The sequence below is a fragment of the Gossypium hirsutum genome, chromosome A02, assembly GCF_007990345.1.
Source record: "Gossypium hirsutum isolate 1008001.06 chromosome A02, Gossypium_hirsutum_v2.1, whole genome shotgun sequence".
Taxonomy (NCBI): Eukaryota; Viridiplantae; Streptophyta; class Magnoliopsida; order Malvales; family Malvaceae; genus Gossypium; species Gossypium hirsutum.
In genome coordinates this window covers 98,691,174-98,708,262 of record NC_053425.1, presented here as the reverse complement: position 1 = coordinate 98,708,262, position 17,089 = coordinate 98,691,174, and positions in this window count along the sequence as shown.

Here is a 17,089-nt window from a genome sequence, read left to right as displayed (position 1 = left end):
AGGTGTTTAATCCTTGACTCTAGTGGTAATGAATTGTTTAGGATCAAGATTCAGAAGAACAGTTTCTCATTGAGTTCACTTGAGGAGGAGCAAGTAGCATTCAAGTGTTAGGTTAGTGACTCTAAATTGTGGCATAAGAGGTTAGGACAATTTCATGACAAAGGTCTGTAGTTTATGTAGAAGAATGATATGGTAATTGGGCTACCAATTTTGGAGGAGTTGAACTCGAGGTGCAAAGCTTGCTTGATTGGAAAGAAAATAAGGTTACCTTTTAAAAACTCAACTTGAAGAGCCAAAAAGAAGTTGCAGCTGAACCACACTAATCTGTGTGGTCCACAAGCAACTCATTTATTGAACGGTAGCAGGTATTTCATTATCTTTATTGATGATTTTACCAGAATGTGCTGGATTTGTTTCGTGAAGCAAAAATCTAAGGTTGCTGAAATGTTTTTGAAGTATAAGAGATGGGTTGAGAATCGAAGTGGCTGCAAGATTCAAGTTGTTAGACTTGATAATAAGATTGAATATACCTTACAAAGGTTCAGTGCTTTCTATGAGGAGGTTAATATAGAACATCAACTCACTGATCCTTACCTTCCATAACAGAATGGAGTTAGTGAAAGGGAAAACAAGATCATTATGGAGATGAATAGGTGCATGTTATATGATAAGTGCCTACCTAAATAGTTTTGGGCTGAGGCAACTAACACAACTATACTTTTGCTAAATAGATTGCCTACAAGTGTAACACTCTATACCTGGTCTGGTCACCCGACCTGAGCTATGAGCTATTACAATAGTAAAACATTAACATTTTCCACTATTTTGTCATAAATAACCAAATAATCCATTTTAAAATAAAATTTATAATCATTTCCATGCTATTCGATCAAATCTGCGCTTAAATCAAACATATGACGCATTAAAAACAACCTGAGGATAAATATAAACTAAACTGAAACTTTTACAAAAATTCAAGTAAAAGGTGAAAACAAGGGTCACACGGCTGTATGGCCAGGCCATATGACAGAGCTTAGACCGTGTGGCTCCTAAACATGGCTGTGTGTCAAATTTTGTAATAAAATTTAAGTAGTATACTCCAAGGTCACACGGTCGTGTCCCAGACCGTTTAACTCACTATAACTGTGTGGACAAATCTACACCAAAATTAAACAGGTTATATGATCATGTTATGCAACTGTGTGTGGCACACGGCCGTGTAGCAGATCGTGTCAAAGGTCGTGTACACCTAAAAGTGTATTCAAAACCAAGCCAATTCACCTACAATTCATTAAGTCCCAAGCTATGCAATTACCATAACTTAAACCTTTCTAAAATACACCAAAACATGCCAAAATATACCAAATTCAACTTATTTCAATAAACCTAAGTGCCTAACCAATATGCCACAAATGGAACCACAATTCAAACATGAAATAACAACCATTCATTACCATTCATACCAAAACTTGCTCATACAATGACCATTCCTTTAATTAAGATAACAATAAGCAAAGTTCAAAAAGTAACCTAAAATACAAGCACCTATTATCACAAATTAAACATACCTTATTTAACCATGACTTTAAACATTTCATCTCATTCAAATCAATCACTCCAAAGATATATTCATTATCAACTCATGTTATTACCTAACACATATGATGCCATTCAAAACTTGACTAACATCATCAAACTACTAAGTACCAAATAGGTATTAAGCACTTAATACATCAAAGTTACATATAATCTCATTCACAACCAAAGTACCAAAACATGATCATTAACTTGAAAAGTAGACATCCTATATACATGCCACAAGTAACCATTTCCAAACTTCAAAAATATAGCAAATCAGGTGACAGTAGGTGTGAGCTTCTTATAACACCCATAGCCCGTCCCGGTCGCTGGATTAGGATTACGAAGTATTATCGTACAATTCAAAACAATTAATAATAGATAACATCAAGTTTAACAAATTTAATTAACAAATTCATAAATAATCAGATTGGAGTAGAACATACAGTTATGGCCCTTAAATCGAGCCTACGTGGCTTTAAAAATAGTTTAGAAATAATGAGGGACCAATTCAAAGCAAATCAAAACATTTAGGAAAAATTAAAAATTTTCAAAACAGGGGTCATACGATCGTGTGTCTAGGTCGTGTGATAGAGCCCAGATGGTATGGCTTTCCACACTCTAGTGTGACTACTCCACACGCCCGTGTACACAGACAATGTAACTCATTGTGCCCTTGTAATATAAGGTCACATGACTGTGTCACCAGGCCGTGTAATTCTCTGTGCCCGTATGGAACAACCTGCACCATAACACACTAGAGGCACACACCCATGTGTTCCCTAAAATGACCCAAAATGTGCTCATTTCAATTCCAAATGCTTAAGTACCTAAACCAACTCTCAACACATGATTATAAGACTTCAAGATGCATTTCAATGACACCCAAAACATGCCAAACAATCAATCTAAAGCCTAAGCAATGTGTCATCAATGACGCTACATTTCAAACACCTAACATTTCTTCTACCTAGAATTATATTACACAAGCCTTAACTCATTCAAAATAACTTGCATTCAATTCTAACATGCCTTGCTTAATTCATATCAAACTTACCATACCACACTTGACCACTCATGCTTAAACTTGGAACTTAATATGTTTACCACATTAATTACTCATTCCACAACATCAAAAACATAACACATACACATTACAAAGTTCTTATGAACCATTATAGTCATGAACAAATGGTCCTATTACATGCCATATAAGCCAAGTTAAATTCAAAATCTACCAAAGATGTCCTTGGATAGTGTGATTCTTCAAGTTGATCCGATCTCCCAATTTCCACAAAACGTAATCTACAAAGAAAAAGGCAAGGACACGAGTAAGCTTACATAAAGCTTAGTAAGTTCGTCAATTAATGATAAGGCTTATCGAATCAAACATAATAATTCAAATAAAAATATTAATGAATAGGGTTCCTGTCAACAAAGTTATTAATAGAATTCTTGTCAATCACAGCTCACAACAGGTGAATAATGCTTACCAATAGTACAGATCATTTATCTACATATCAATAACATTTAGAGATCGATAAAATGATGCCGATGAATGATATACGAATACAAGTATATGGTTAACCACCAGAAACACCAGGCGCTTATATGAGCCAGACCAACCGATAACACACCTTGGCACCAAGTGCCTAGCCCGTAGGCTAACATTCACCCCATAACACACCAGAAAACGTTGTAATATAACATGATAGTTCGCAACAAATGCAGGACCTCGGTATATTCAGCAAACAAAGGATATACAAAAATCATCGTCACATCTCATACCAATCCCATGTTGCGCGTGAAATAACCTATTGGCATGCCAATCGTACTCTATCCTACATTCATCGACTCAAGAGATATCAACAATAACTAGAGTTTTATCAAATTGTTGTTTCAGTTCTCATTTACACGATATCAATACATTAATTAGCAATCAATAGATAAGTTTCATTTACTATATATTTAAAACGTATTAGAATGAACCAAACGAACTTACCAGACTAAACTGCAACGGTGAAAAAGGTATAGGGATTATTCAACAACTTCTTTATACCTCGGTTTCCAACCCATTCCTGATCAAATCCAAAGCTTGACCAAAGCTTGCTCTCCCCTTAACAATGGTGTTTCGGCCTTTTGGTAGGAGAATCAAGAAGATGACATTTCAATTTGGCTTTTATTTTAATTATAATTTACTCATTTACAAAATTACCCTTATAACCTTTTAATTATAACATATATAATTTCTAAAACATGCCCATAAATGTCTGATAAGTATGTGGTATAATTACCATTTAAGGAAGGTTTAATTGCACAATTGGTCCTTCAATTGTTTCAAATTTTGAACTAAACAAGCTTAATTTTAATTTAATCCTAAACTAATTATGAATTAATAAGAAAATAGCTCAAAAGTTAATGGATTAATCATATCCACCACCGCTTGGAATTTTTAACCATGGTCTAATCATCATTTTGGTCCTTTTAGTATTTTAAATCTATAGCAATTAACTTTTATATCTTTTACAGTTTAATCCTTTTACCTTAATTAAGCAATCAATCGTCAAAATTATCGAACCAAACTTCAATTCACCTATAATACAACTCTTGTAAATATTTTATAAAATACTTACAACATTAAATTACTGAAACGAGGTCTCAATACCTCATTTTCAAAAACCACTTGACTTTTGAACTAAATCACTTATACTTATCTATTCATTTAATTTATAAAAATTATTAAACCAGAATTCAATATAATATTGTAATTGACTCATAAATATTAAATAACAATACGGACTTACTCATCGAATTTGTGGTCTCGAAACCATTATTTCTGATACCATTGAAAATAGGCTATTACACTTCCTGTTGATCCAATCGACATGTTTCGAACATCCAGAATCTACAGAAAAGTAGTAACATGAGTAAGTGTATAAAATACTTAGTAAGATCATACAATTTAGACCAGCAACTTACCTTATCTAGTATATATACAATTCATTATTCAGAATAATTTCCCTATCATGATATAACACAACAATGCCGAATAAGTGAGATTTTAATTTATGATCGTACTTAGGGGTGAGTATTCGATCGAGTCGAGTCAAAGCGAGTCAAAAAAATTTGATCTAGTCGAGTTGACGAATCCTATTTTAGCAACCGAACTTAATTTGAATTTTTTTCGAATCGGATCGAATCGAGTAAAAAAAATTTCGAGTCAAGTCGAGTCGAGTTAATGAATCCTATTATTTGTACTCAATGTTGCGTTTACATGGACCGATTATTTAACTAATAGACGAAGTACAAGATTATTTAACTACATAAACAATATAATGATTTTGTCTTTTAACTTAATAGGTAAGCATTTATCAAAACGATGTAGTTTTGCCTTTTAATTTAATGATTTTGACTTTTAACTTTTAAAAAAAGTAAACATTTCTCAAAAAAACATAGTTTTGCCTTTTCTTATTCAGATTTTTGGATAACTCGAATTGTGTAATTCATATTCGAATTAAACAAAAAAACTTGATTTTTTATTCGAGTTGACCTGAATAACTTGATTAACTCAAATAACTTGAACTATTTAATTCAAAATTTGAATTTTTTATCGAATTTTTCAAATCGAATTGAATTTTTCTCACCCCTAATCGTACTTATAATCTCAAATAACAATATAACAACTCCAAATCAATATACAACATAAATACATGTATTCTATGTTCATCTTTTGCCCACATTAATTTCACAAATTCACATTTCTCATCTTTTGTTTTATCCAATGAAACCTTGTAAAAGAACTCGATACACAGGTGCAAATAACACCTGATGCTCGTCCAAGCTAATTATATACATCACTGTCAAGTTACCCGTCCAAGCTAAACCTTTAACGACACAGTAAATAGCCTAGCCAGCGCTGTATATACATGTAAGGTTATTCGTCCGGGCTAAACCTATAAAACGACATTAGGTTACTCATCTGAGCTAAACCTGTGTCACATGTATCTTCAAATCCACAACAAATGCTGGAGCTCGGTATCATCGAAAATCAACCTGTAACCTCGTGTATGAGACTTTTACTAAGTTCATTTGAATTATCTCAACACTTCAATTCAATACGATTTCATTACCATTAAGTCAAATTCCAACTTGTATACTAATTCATAAACCATCCAAACTTTCAATAGAACATATATAAGTATTTAAACATAACTTGACAGCAACTTGAAATCATTTATATCGTATGAACTTACCTGTCGAAATCGTAACGGTTTGACTTTCAGGAACTAGTTGATAATTTTTCGTTTTCCTCGTACGTCCTTCGGTTGTTGAGATTCTTGATCTAAAGTATAATTTGATTTAATTAATCAATCCAAACAACATAAAACAACATATAAGAATCATGTTCTAACTCAATTTCATCTATACCAAAATTCCTCAACATTTACATTTATCACACTTTAATCCTTAAAACCAAAACTATTATAATTCTCCCATTTCAGTTTCGATTTCAAAATCAATATCAATTTAGTCCTCCAACAATCGACTACAACACATAAATTTTAGAATTTTTATACACATTTTGAACTTATTTCATTTTAGTCCCTAAGTACAAAAATAACAACTTTTACGGTACAAACTAGTCCATTAACATAATTAAGTTTCAAAACTAACCAAATAACCACAAAAGCTTCAAGAAAACATCAATGGCAACTTTAAAAAAATTTAATAGTTTTGTGAAATAGTCCTTGGGTTATCTAAATCAAGCTCCCGAGATTTTGAAAACATAAAAAATACAAGAAATGAACTAAAATTTGCTTACCAATCAAGGATCAAAAGTTTGAAGTCAAACCCTAGCTCCTCCTTTTGTGAGAAGAAGATGAAACAAAATAAAGGAAATGAAATGTTTTCCTATTGTTTCTTCATTTTATTAACTAATATACATATAAAATGTTTTAATTTCTTTTATTTAACATATTTTTATAATGTAATTATCGTCAAAATCGTCCAGTCACTTATAATTTGGTAAATTTTCAACTTTAAATCTTGGTTTTATACTAATTAACCATTTTAATCACTAACAATTAATAGTGATAGACTTTTGTGACTTTTACAATTCAATCATTTTTTCTTTAATTAACTAACTAAACGTCAAAATTACCAAACCAAATTTTAATATGACACTTACATAAATTTTAAAATATTAAATAAATAATATTTATGGACTTTTACATCGAAATTGTGATATCGAAACCACTATTTCTGGTGCCACTAAAAATAGGCTATTATAACAAGGGTATTGGAGAAGAAAACACCCTATGAAGCTTGGTTTAAGATAAAGCCAACTTTGAAGAATCTGAAGCTGTTTGGTTGTTTATGTTTCTATTGTTGGATCTTATGCCCTACATATAGTATATTCGTTTGTATACTTGTAATTTTTCGAACAAATTTATTGATAAAATTATTCATGGATTACATTAATATTCTTTGTATAATTGATTGCCTGCCACTAGCGTGCGTGCACTGGGGCTGAGAATCAACACCAAAAAATCAATATATGTGTGATGTATTGTAAGTGTGACAGGTCAGTTGTAATATTTGTAGTGTTTCAATAGAACACCCAAGTATTCCAAAGATTGACCTAAGAGAGTTTCGAGATTAAGTGATTCCTATACAATTAGCATACAATTGTGGAAGCTAGCTAACTACTCACTAAGTTTTATATTACGATAAATCATGGTCAAGGTTGATTATGCTAAATTAATAACCTAAAACAAACTAGGACTAAATTGTAAAACAACCAAATCTATGAAATTAACAAATCAATAACAGAAAATAGTTTGTTGCCTTCCATATTATTAATTAACCTTCGAACTAGGGATCTAAATCACTTGCACTTCTAAATTGGCTTAATTTTACCTCTCAGTCTCAATTTTACCAAGTCAGAAAAATTAATTTGGTTTATCTCTCGACCTCACCAAACTAATTTGAGACTATCAAATCGGTGCTCAATGAGATCTCCTTTCAGTCTCAGTCATCTAAATTTTCCCTTAGGAGCATCAATTCTAAGTTTTGTAGTCTATTCGATTTAGTCTAGATTTTATGATTTAGTTCTTGAACCAAAAATTAACTAAACAACATTTTCATCAACCAACCACCTAGGGTTTAGCTACTCATGTTCTTTTCTAAATAGGTAAACATCCAACGTTCGAGCAAAATATGCATGAAAGTAAAGTTAAGAAGAAAAACTTAAGCTTTCTTGCAAAAGCTTGAAGAAAACAACAATGGCAACAATGATAGCAAGTAAAAACACAAAAGATAATAATTTTATAAGGTACATAAAACAAGTTTGATTTATATTAAAACTAACGATTAAAGTGAAAATACAAAGAATATTTAAGGCACTAAATAACAATTAGCACCATGCTATAGTAAACTTGACTAACTAACTAACTACTTAACCAAAAATAAAAAATGTTGAAGCTTAAACCCTACAAAGATGAAAAAAGTAACTAAAACCTAAGCTAAAAAGTTGTAAAAGTTGAAAATTGTGAAAAGTGTCTAGTTCTCTAAACCAAAAGGTGGCTTTTCATCTTATTGCAACCTAGTTTTTGTGACTAAAATGCCCCTCAACATCTAATTTTGGTTGGTGTTAAGGTTGGACAAGGACTACCTCTTTAATAACCTTTTGTATCTGCTTGATAGGTGTATCACGATACCCAAGCTCTAGTATCGTGATATCCATGACAGTCTTTAAATAAGGGGTCCTTGGGTGTCTCGGTATCACAATACCCATGGTTGGCATCGTGATACCACTAAAGATGGCCTCAATTCTCTTCATTTCAATATTGTTAGGGGTATCATGACTTCTATGCTTCGATGTTATGATACCCTATTCTAGTGATGTTTTCTTCATATTCAAGCCATCATCGACTCCCTACAACACTTAGTAAACTCGTTAGGTTCCCTATGGTACATTTGGCCAACTCAATTCTCAAAAATAACAGAAATCACACAAAATCACTTATTCAAGTGAAAATCTAAAATGAAATAAAAATACAAAAAAGACATCCAAATTGCTGAGAATAAGCTCTTCAAGTGTAATGGATAGCCTAATTTGATTAATTAAATTATGATAGATTAATAACGTCCTCATGTGGTTTTTGCATACAAAGTAAAAAAGAAGAAAATATTAGCTCATTTGTCAAATGTTTAAACTAATACCAAGCGGTATTATAAAGTTAGATCGTAATACGAAAAGAAAACTTATATTAGTAAACGAACCTAAACATGTTCTTAGTCTAGTCGAAAATGAGTAAACCGATTGAAAGACTAATATGTCATTTATCACATCCTATTGGGGAGATGTTTTATCTTGGGCATTGAAGCAAATGGCTTCCAAAAAATAGAGATATAGATGTAACTAACTAGATTGACAGTACATTGGACAAGACCCAGACAGAATAGCTCTTGAATTCGTTTATAGATTTATTCACTTGTGACGTTCATAGTATAACATACCTTACTCCTGACTAGATGATGAACTATGTATGCGTGACTTGTACACTTTGATGTAAGTAAAAGCTTGAGTTTGAATAGATAAAGAACCAAAAGTTGGTGTGTTGGGTATATGGATTCTGCAGTATGTAGCGTCATTCATTACAGTGAAATTCATAGTTCAAGACATGGGTAAATGATATCCTCTCATTGTTATTACATGATAGATGAAAAGTAAACATGGCCACAGGTCGTTCATCTTTGTGATGAATGACTTAGTTACTATTTGATAGTAATTGACTTTTCATGAATGAAGATATAATGGTTACCATGAGATAAAATAAGATCATATTGGAAGAGCGAATTATAAATCATTTGAGCCTTAATCACTTATTTCCAATCGGTCCCTCTACTAGCTCGTTGAAACTGGAAATGAACTATATGTTGAATTAAATGAACAAAAAATGGTAAAGTTAGAGAAATGGGAAACATTTGAAAATAGATGTAGTTTTCTGACTAAGTATGGAAATAACCTAAGAAATAATTTAAGTTTTCTTAAATTGTTAATTAATTAATTAATTGAAGTTCGAAAATGAAATTAAATTAATTAGTAATTGTGAATCCGTTGAATGTAGAAAAAATAAATATATTTTCTCATAGATTCTTTTACATTAAAGTTGTCATGATTTTAATGAAATTAAGATTCAGTTGAGAAAATCATTTAATTGAGAAATTAATTTATGATGTTTATTTTGGAAAATAGAAAAACATGTATTGGGTTGAATTGAATTGCAAAGTGTTAGGTTAAAGTCCATGATGCACATATAATTTGACTTGATACGGGAGAAGCCCAAAAGGCCCTCATGTTAATTACAAGGGACCAAAAATCCTAGTATATTTAACTAGGGTTGCCACCCCTCTCTCTCCTAGTTCAACTAGGAAATTTTTCTTTTAAATAAACTTCTACTAATTCAAAAAAGGTTTTTTACTTCTTCTCCCTATAAATAGATAGCACTAGTAGGGCTAAATATACTATAAGTTTTACACAACTTTGAGATATTGTTATTCTGCCCAAAAATAGTGATAATTTATTTCTAAGTATAAGTTCTAATTTTTGGAGTAACAATTCTATTTTTTTCTATTAAAGAGAGATTTTTACTTTCCCACTAAAAGTAAAACAAATAATTTCTGATTTTATGTTTGATTCAAATTCGTTTGAGAATAGCAAAGAAGACTATTTGATTGAAATTTGAGAACGAAAAGGATCCGTCTAGCCAAAAATATAGATGCAATTTCAAGAAAATTTTATTGCTATAAATATCACAAACTGGTTCGATTTTTAAAATTTTATTTTTTCGCTGTACAAGAAAACTATTTTTCGAACAGGATATTTTCCAACATCAATCATGTTCCATAGGTTAAGAGGGACAAGTTAGGAGAAATCTAAGCATGGAATATTTGTTGGTTATAACTTGGTGTCAAAAGCCTATAGAATCTATCAACCACAAGTAGGGAATGTGGTTATTCTTAAACCTGCAGAGTATGAGGAAGCCAGATGTTATTAGGAGTGGATGGAGGCAATGAAGCGAAAGTTGGGTATGATAGAGAAAAACCAGAGTGAGAGCTAGTTGATAGGCCTGTAAAGGGAAAGGTGGTTGGAGTGAAGTGGGTTTTCAGTATCAAGCTTAATCCTGATGAGTTAGTGAACAAGTACAAGGCCAGGTTGGTGGTGAAAAGACATGCATAGGTTTGGGGAGTCGATTTTTCTAAAACTTTTGCTTCTATGGCAATGATGGACACAATTAAAATGCTTCAAGCTATGTCAACTTAACAAGGTTGGAGGGTGTATCAGTTGGATGTGAAGTAAACATTTTTGAATGAAGTATTAGAGGAAGAAATCTATATTGAGCAACTAGAAGGCTTCATCACACCAAGTCAAGAAGAGAAGGTTTATATGTTAAAGAAGACTCTCTATGGGTTGAAACAAGTTCCCAAAGCATGGTACAACAAGACAGATGAAAATTTGTTGAACTTAGGCTTTGTAAAGAGCCTGAATGAATCCATTTTCTATGTGAAGTAAGAAGTAGACCTACTAATTGTATATCTCTATGTAGATGACATGTTGGTGATAGAAAGTGATGCAACTCAGATTGAAGCATTCAAGAAGGATATGATAGAGGTATTTTATATGACTAATCTGTTGGAAAAATAACCCCGGTTTGAAAACGATTTTCTTACATAGTGGGAATTAAAATTTTAGAAACCAACCCGGTTTGTGATATTTATAGCAATAAACCTTCACTAAACTCGTACTTGTGTTTTCAGCTTAGCAGACATTCGTTGTTCTCAGATTTCAACCAAATGATCTTCTTCGATCTTCTCGCACCACAAACTATTTCGAGTGTGAGCTTGAACCAATTGAATCGAAACACATAACTAGAAAAAGTTTTCTCTCCTTTTAGGGTGAAAATGAAAATTCTCTTCTTAATAGAAAATGGAAAAATTGTTATTCTAGAAAAATATATGTAATAGTTGAGAATAAATTCTCTCTGTTATTAGGTAGAATAACAATCTCTTAAAGTTGTGTGTTAATAACTCTACCTGTGCTATCTATTTATAGAAAGAGAAGGTAGAACTTTTGTTGAGTTGTAGTGGTTAATTTCAAATAGAAAAAAAATATCCTACTTAGAATAGGACTAGGTGGATGGCACACCTTAGTATTCAAATTAGGGTTGTTGCCCCCTTCATGTCCATGAGAGATTTTTGGGCCCCTCTCACATCAAGTCCAATTATGAGTACTTCCTGGGCCTTTTTGACCTAGAAATTTGTAATACGATCCAACCCGATTCAGTTTTTCTATTTCCTAAAATAAATTTTAATATTTATATATAAAACATTTTCTCATCCCTATTTTACCCCTAGCAAAATTTTGACAATTTTACTCTTAGTAAAATTTTGACAATTTTGCTCCTTGCAAAATTTTGAGAAAATATTTTCAATATTTCACAACTCAATATGTTCACTATGACTGAACGATTTATTTTCGTTTTGGGCTTCAAAACGGTTTAAAAATATATAAACTCATTCTTTCAATCATTTTTTAACTAATCCATATAGAACTGTAAATGGGTCATTTCCATTTTCATTTTTGGAAACCTACATTCATTTATAAATGATTCCATTTCTCCATTTCAGAGAAAACCATAATCATTTTTGAATGTTTCCCATTTCTTTTTTTCTATTCATTTTATTCATTTCTATTCAAATACACAATTCATTTTTAGTTTCAACGAAGTAGTGGAGGGATTGATTGGACATATAGAGTTGAGGCTCAAATGATTTATAATTAAGTTCTGAATTTTTGCCTATTAATTATAAACTTATTTACTCATGAAGTTATTCCACTATAGTATCATGACTGAGCTCTCCTCAACAAAATACCATTATGAAAGTAACTATTTAGTGCTCATCCAATTACCCTGTCATAAGTGTGTTACCCTCATAGGATATCTTTGATCTCTTTGGGATAATATACGTTCTTCCAATATGATTATATTTTATCTCATGGTAACCATTAAATCTTCCTTCATGAAAAGTCAATCACTATCAAATAGAGATCAAGTCATCCATCACAAAAACAAACGACCCGTGGCAATGTTTACTTTTCATCAACCATATAATGCCAATGAGAGGATATCATTTACCTATATTTTGGGCTATGAATTCCACTGTTTTGAATGACGTTACATAGTACAGAGTGGTACGCCTAATGCACCAATTTTCTTATTAATTTAAACTTAGGCTTTTATTTACATCAATGTGTATGAGTCATGCATACACAGTTCGCCATCCACTTAAGATTTAGGAATGCCACACTATAAATTTTCACAAGTGAATAAATCCATAAATGGATTCAACATCTATTCTACTTGGATCTTGTTCGATGTACTATCAGTCCAGTCAGTCACATTTATGTCTCTATCTTCTGAAGTCATCTGCTCCAAAGCCCAAGACAAGGCATCTCCTCAATTGGACTTGATAAGCTACATTTTAGTCTTTTAATCGATTTGGTCATTTTCTATTAGAATAAGGACATGTTTAGGTTTGTCTATTAATACAATTTTTCTTTCCATACTATGATCCGACCACGTAATACCACTTACTATTAGTTAAACATTTAGACAACCAATGAGCAACATTTGTTTCCATTTTGCTTTGCAAGCAAAAACTATGTGAGGACAATTATACAAAGTATATTAATGTAATCAATGAATTGTTTTATTAACCAATTGTTCAAAAAAATATAAGTTTATAAATGAATATACTACACTTAGAGTACCAGATTCAACATGATCTTGGTAAGGTGAATTACTTTCTAGGAATGGAGATCAAGCAAGATCAGAATGAAGTGTTCCTCTTCCAGAAGAAGTATATGAAAGAGATTCTAAAGAGGTTCAATATGGAGAAGTGTAAGAGCGAGAACACTCAAACAAATTAGAAAGAAAATTTTTAGAAGATAGATGGAGTAGATCCTGTAAATGATAAGGTGTAAAGGAGTATTGTTGGGTGTCTCATGTACCTCACATCCACTAGGTTAGACATGATGTACACTGTAAGTGTGTAACATCTTAAAAATCGGGTTTGAAGAAATTGGGTTAATGAAACTAATAGTGGTTGCGTCCTGAGTTTGAGTTGATATTTTGAATCTATGATAGGTGATTTGTTCCGGTTCAGTACCTAAGTGCTGTGTTTGTATGTGTGAAGTTTTGGGTTCGAACCCTCTCTTTGAATTTTTTCTACTATTGTCTAAACCCCTATTCTTGAGCGCCTGGCATAAATATTATTTTTCTTTCAATTGTTGTCAATAATGAGCCTGTTGGTTCCATGGTTAAGCTTCTGTATACCCTTTGGTCTCATGATGGTCGTGTAACTAACTAAAAATTTGACTTAAGGCAAGCGCACCTATTGAACAGTAGTATAGTTATGGTGAGACAGGAAATATCGCATCCAGGAGGACTAAAAGTACTAGTAATTACTATCTTTTTAATATCTAGCCTAAGAACTAAAGTGTGTTTTTAAACTAAACTAATTTTCTAATTTAACTAAGATTATGACAGAGATGAAAGTTGGAAAATGCTTTAGAAAAAACTAATGGAGAAGACAATACCCAAGAAAGAATCCACCTAGACTTCACTTATTACCTTTGACTTAGATGATTTATTCACCTGACTTATTCTGTAGAAATCCCTGATTTATGTTATTATCCCTTTCGAGACTAAGAACAACTAACTCTAGGTTGATTAATTGAAATCTCTTTCTAATTAAAACCCTTATTGTCGAATTAACTCGATCTATGGCTTCCCTTATTAGATTTGACTCTAATTTGACAGATTTATGTTGTCCTATCTCTATGAGCGCATTCAACTCTACTTAATTATGGATGATCTACTCTTAAACAGGGACTTTTGCTCCACTGATTAAGCACATCAAAACTTGAATTTATACCCTGGAATATTAAAACAAGAATTGAGAACTCACAATTAAGAATAAGAATAAGTCTTTATCATATAATTCAAATAGTAATAAGATTCATCATAGGGTTCATCTTCCTTAGGTATTTAGGGAGTTTAGCTCATAATAATAATAGAAAACATCTCAAATTTTGGAAAACAACAAAACATAAAGAAAACCCAAAGAACTTCTAGGAAGTTGGATGGAAATCTTCAGTCTTGATGTAGATCCTGGCTCCGAGGTGATTCCAATGGCTATTCATGAGTATTTTCTACCTCCAACTCTGTGTGTCCCATCTAATCCTCTTCTAAGGTTTTTATATAGGCTTTAAAATGCTTCAAAACTCTTAAAAATGCCCTTTTCAGAATAAAACTAGGCTTGGGCTCGATAGGGACACGGCCGTGTGCTACGCTCGTATGAAGGTGCTCAGGCCGTGTGCAATACTGAGTTGGTTCTTAGTCGACACGGCCATGACACACGGGCGTGTAGTCTACCCGTGTGTCACACACAGGCATGTGGATTACCCGTGTGAAAGTGCCTACGCCGTGTGCAACACTGATTTAGGCCCAATTTGTGAAAGTGCCTAAGCTCTCCTTAGGATAAAACATGAAATTAAAGGATTAAGAGCATCGAAGTCAATAAAACCAAGGAAAAATCATCCATAAATATGTCGAGCATGGGGTAAAAATATGTATATCTTACGATTTATCAAATATCCCCACACTTAAGCATTTGCTTGTCCCCAAGCAACATCCTAAGAATTAAAATCAGCTCTTCTCAACTTATAATTCTTACTAATAATGTTCGAAATAATCCAAAAGTAATCATACGTTAAGAGCTTAACTATAATAACATTAAGGTTTCAAACAATCTAAATCGAGCATTTCAATCATAAAATTATAGGTATCCCCCTTTATTTAAGTAGTCACCTTTAATTCCAAATCGACAAGGTTGACATCCTCATTATTGATTCACTCAAATCACTCAAAGTGTTTAGGGTTTAATAATTAAGCACTCAATAGTCAAACATGAAAAGTTATTACCATAGGCTTGCATGAAAATCAAATCTCCACCACTATAATGAAATGATACACAAATCAAAAGGTCTTTAATAGGGTTGTACTGGGGCTTGGGTTAAAGGTGTGGATAAAGGCTGAAAAAGAGGGTTAGAATTAAGATTAATTTAACTAAATTACCAAATTTATAAAAGTGAGGCTAAGTGCTGAATTATAAGAGAGTGCCAGAATTTGGACTATCTAAAGTAAAAAATGTGAGCTTCTTTTTCATAACATAACAACTTTAACTCATCCAAGCTCTTTAGAACAATATGTAACTGTATGAATATAAATATACATTTTTTTTAAGAATAAGAATAAATAATGGAACATACATAATAAGAATTAATTCAACAACTAGAATGAATGAAAAAGAAATAGGTAACTAATCAAATTAAATCTCGATAAAAAAATGAGTCAATAAATAGGGAAAAATTCTTAATTAATCAAAAAGTGTTAAGTTATGGGTTAATATTAAAGGAAGAATTCAAGAAATAATAGTTAAGGCTCAAAGGGGTTCATTAGGGATCAATTATGTAGGTAGGCTTTTTATGGGGTAGATGGGTTAAAACCTAGGTGCCTTTATCATTTTCGTATATCAAATCAAAGGTGTGGTCTCAACATGTATAATCAATGCAAGTTCTAGAATAACAAATCACTATTGACACACTCATAACTAATAAAATCAGTGAGCAAGAAAGATATATGCTCTAAAAGGCTTAAAATCTCACGAAAATTATGGGTATTTGATGTCAATCCTATAAATTCAAAACTTCAAGATAATACCTCAATTCAGGGAAACAACCTAGCAATTTTATTTCTCAAAAGCCAACTCATCATGCTTGATTTCTTAATTTCTTATAGTTTAAACAATTAATGCATAATTACCTATGGTTTAATTCAAAACATATCAATAAAAATCATAGATCAACCAGAATTTACTCTAATAATGATATGAGAAAATTATTTAAGAACAAGATAAGATAAAAATTCAGGGATTTTCTGATAATCACATAAATATCCTCCCCACACTTAAGGTGTACATTGTCCTCAATGTACAGAGATAGATAATAGCAATATAAGCATAAGATTAGAAGAGTGGGAGAGAATAGAAACTGCCCTGAATTTGGATGTAATCCTTGGAAGAGTGGAAACAGGTTTAAAAGCATTGACAGTGATGTGTATGTGACATGTAGATAGAGATGAAGGTGGTGGTAGAGATTGGGTTCCATAATTACAGTGCTCAGCGAAGAGGTTATCATGGTGGTCAGTGTCGTGGTGGCTATAGTCGTGGTCAAGCAGGACATGGCAGTCGTGGATGATTGTATGTATATGCCTTAGTAGTACCCATCGACTGAACCTTTTGAAACTGCGATGCCATTGATAATATTTAAGGGATTTATATGTATATGGCTATTAGGATTAGTAATAATGAAATAACTAGATAA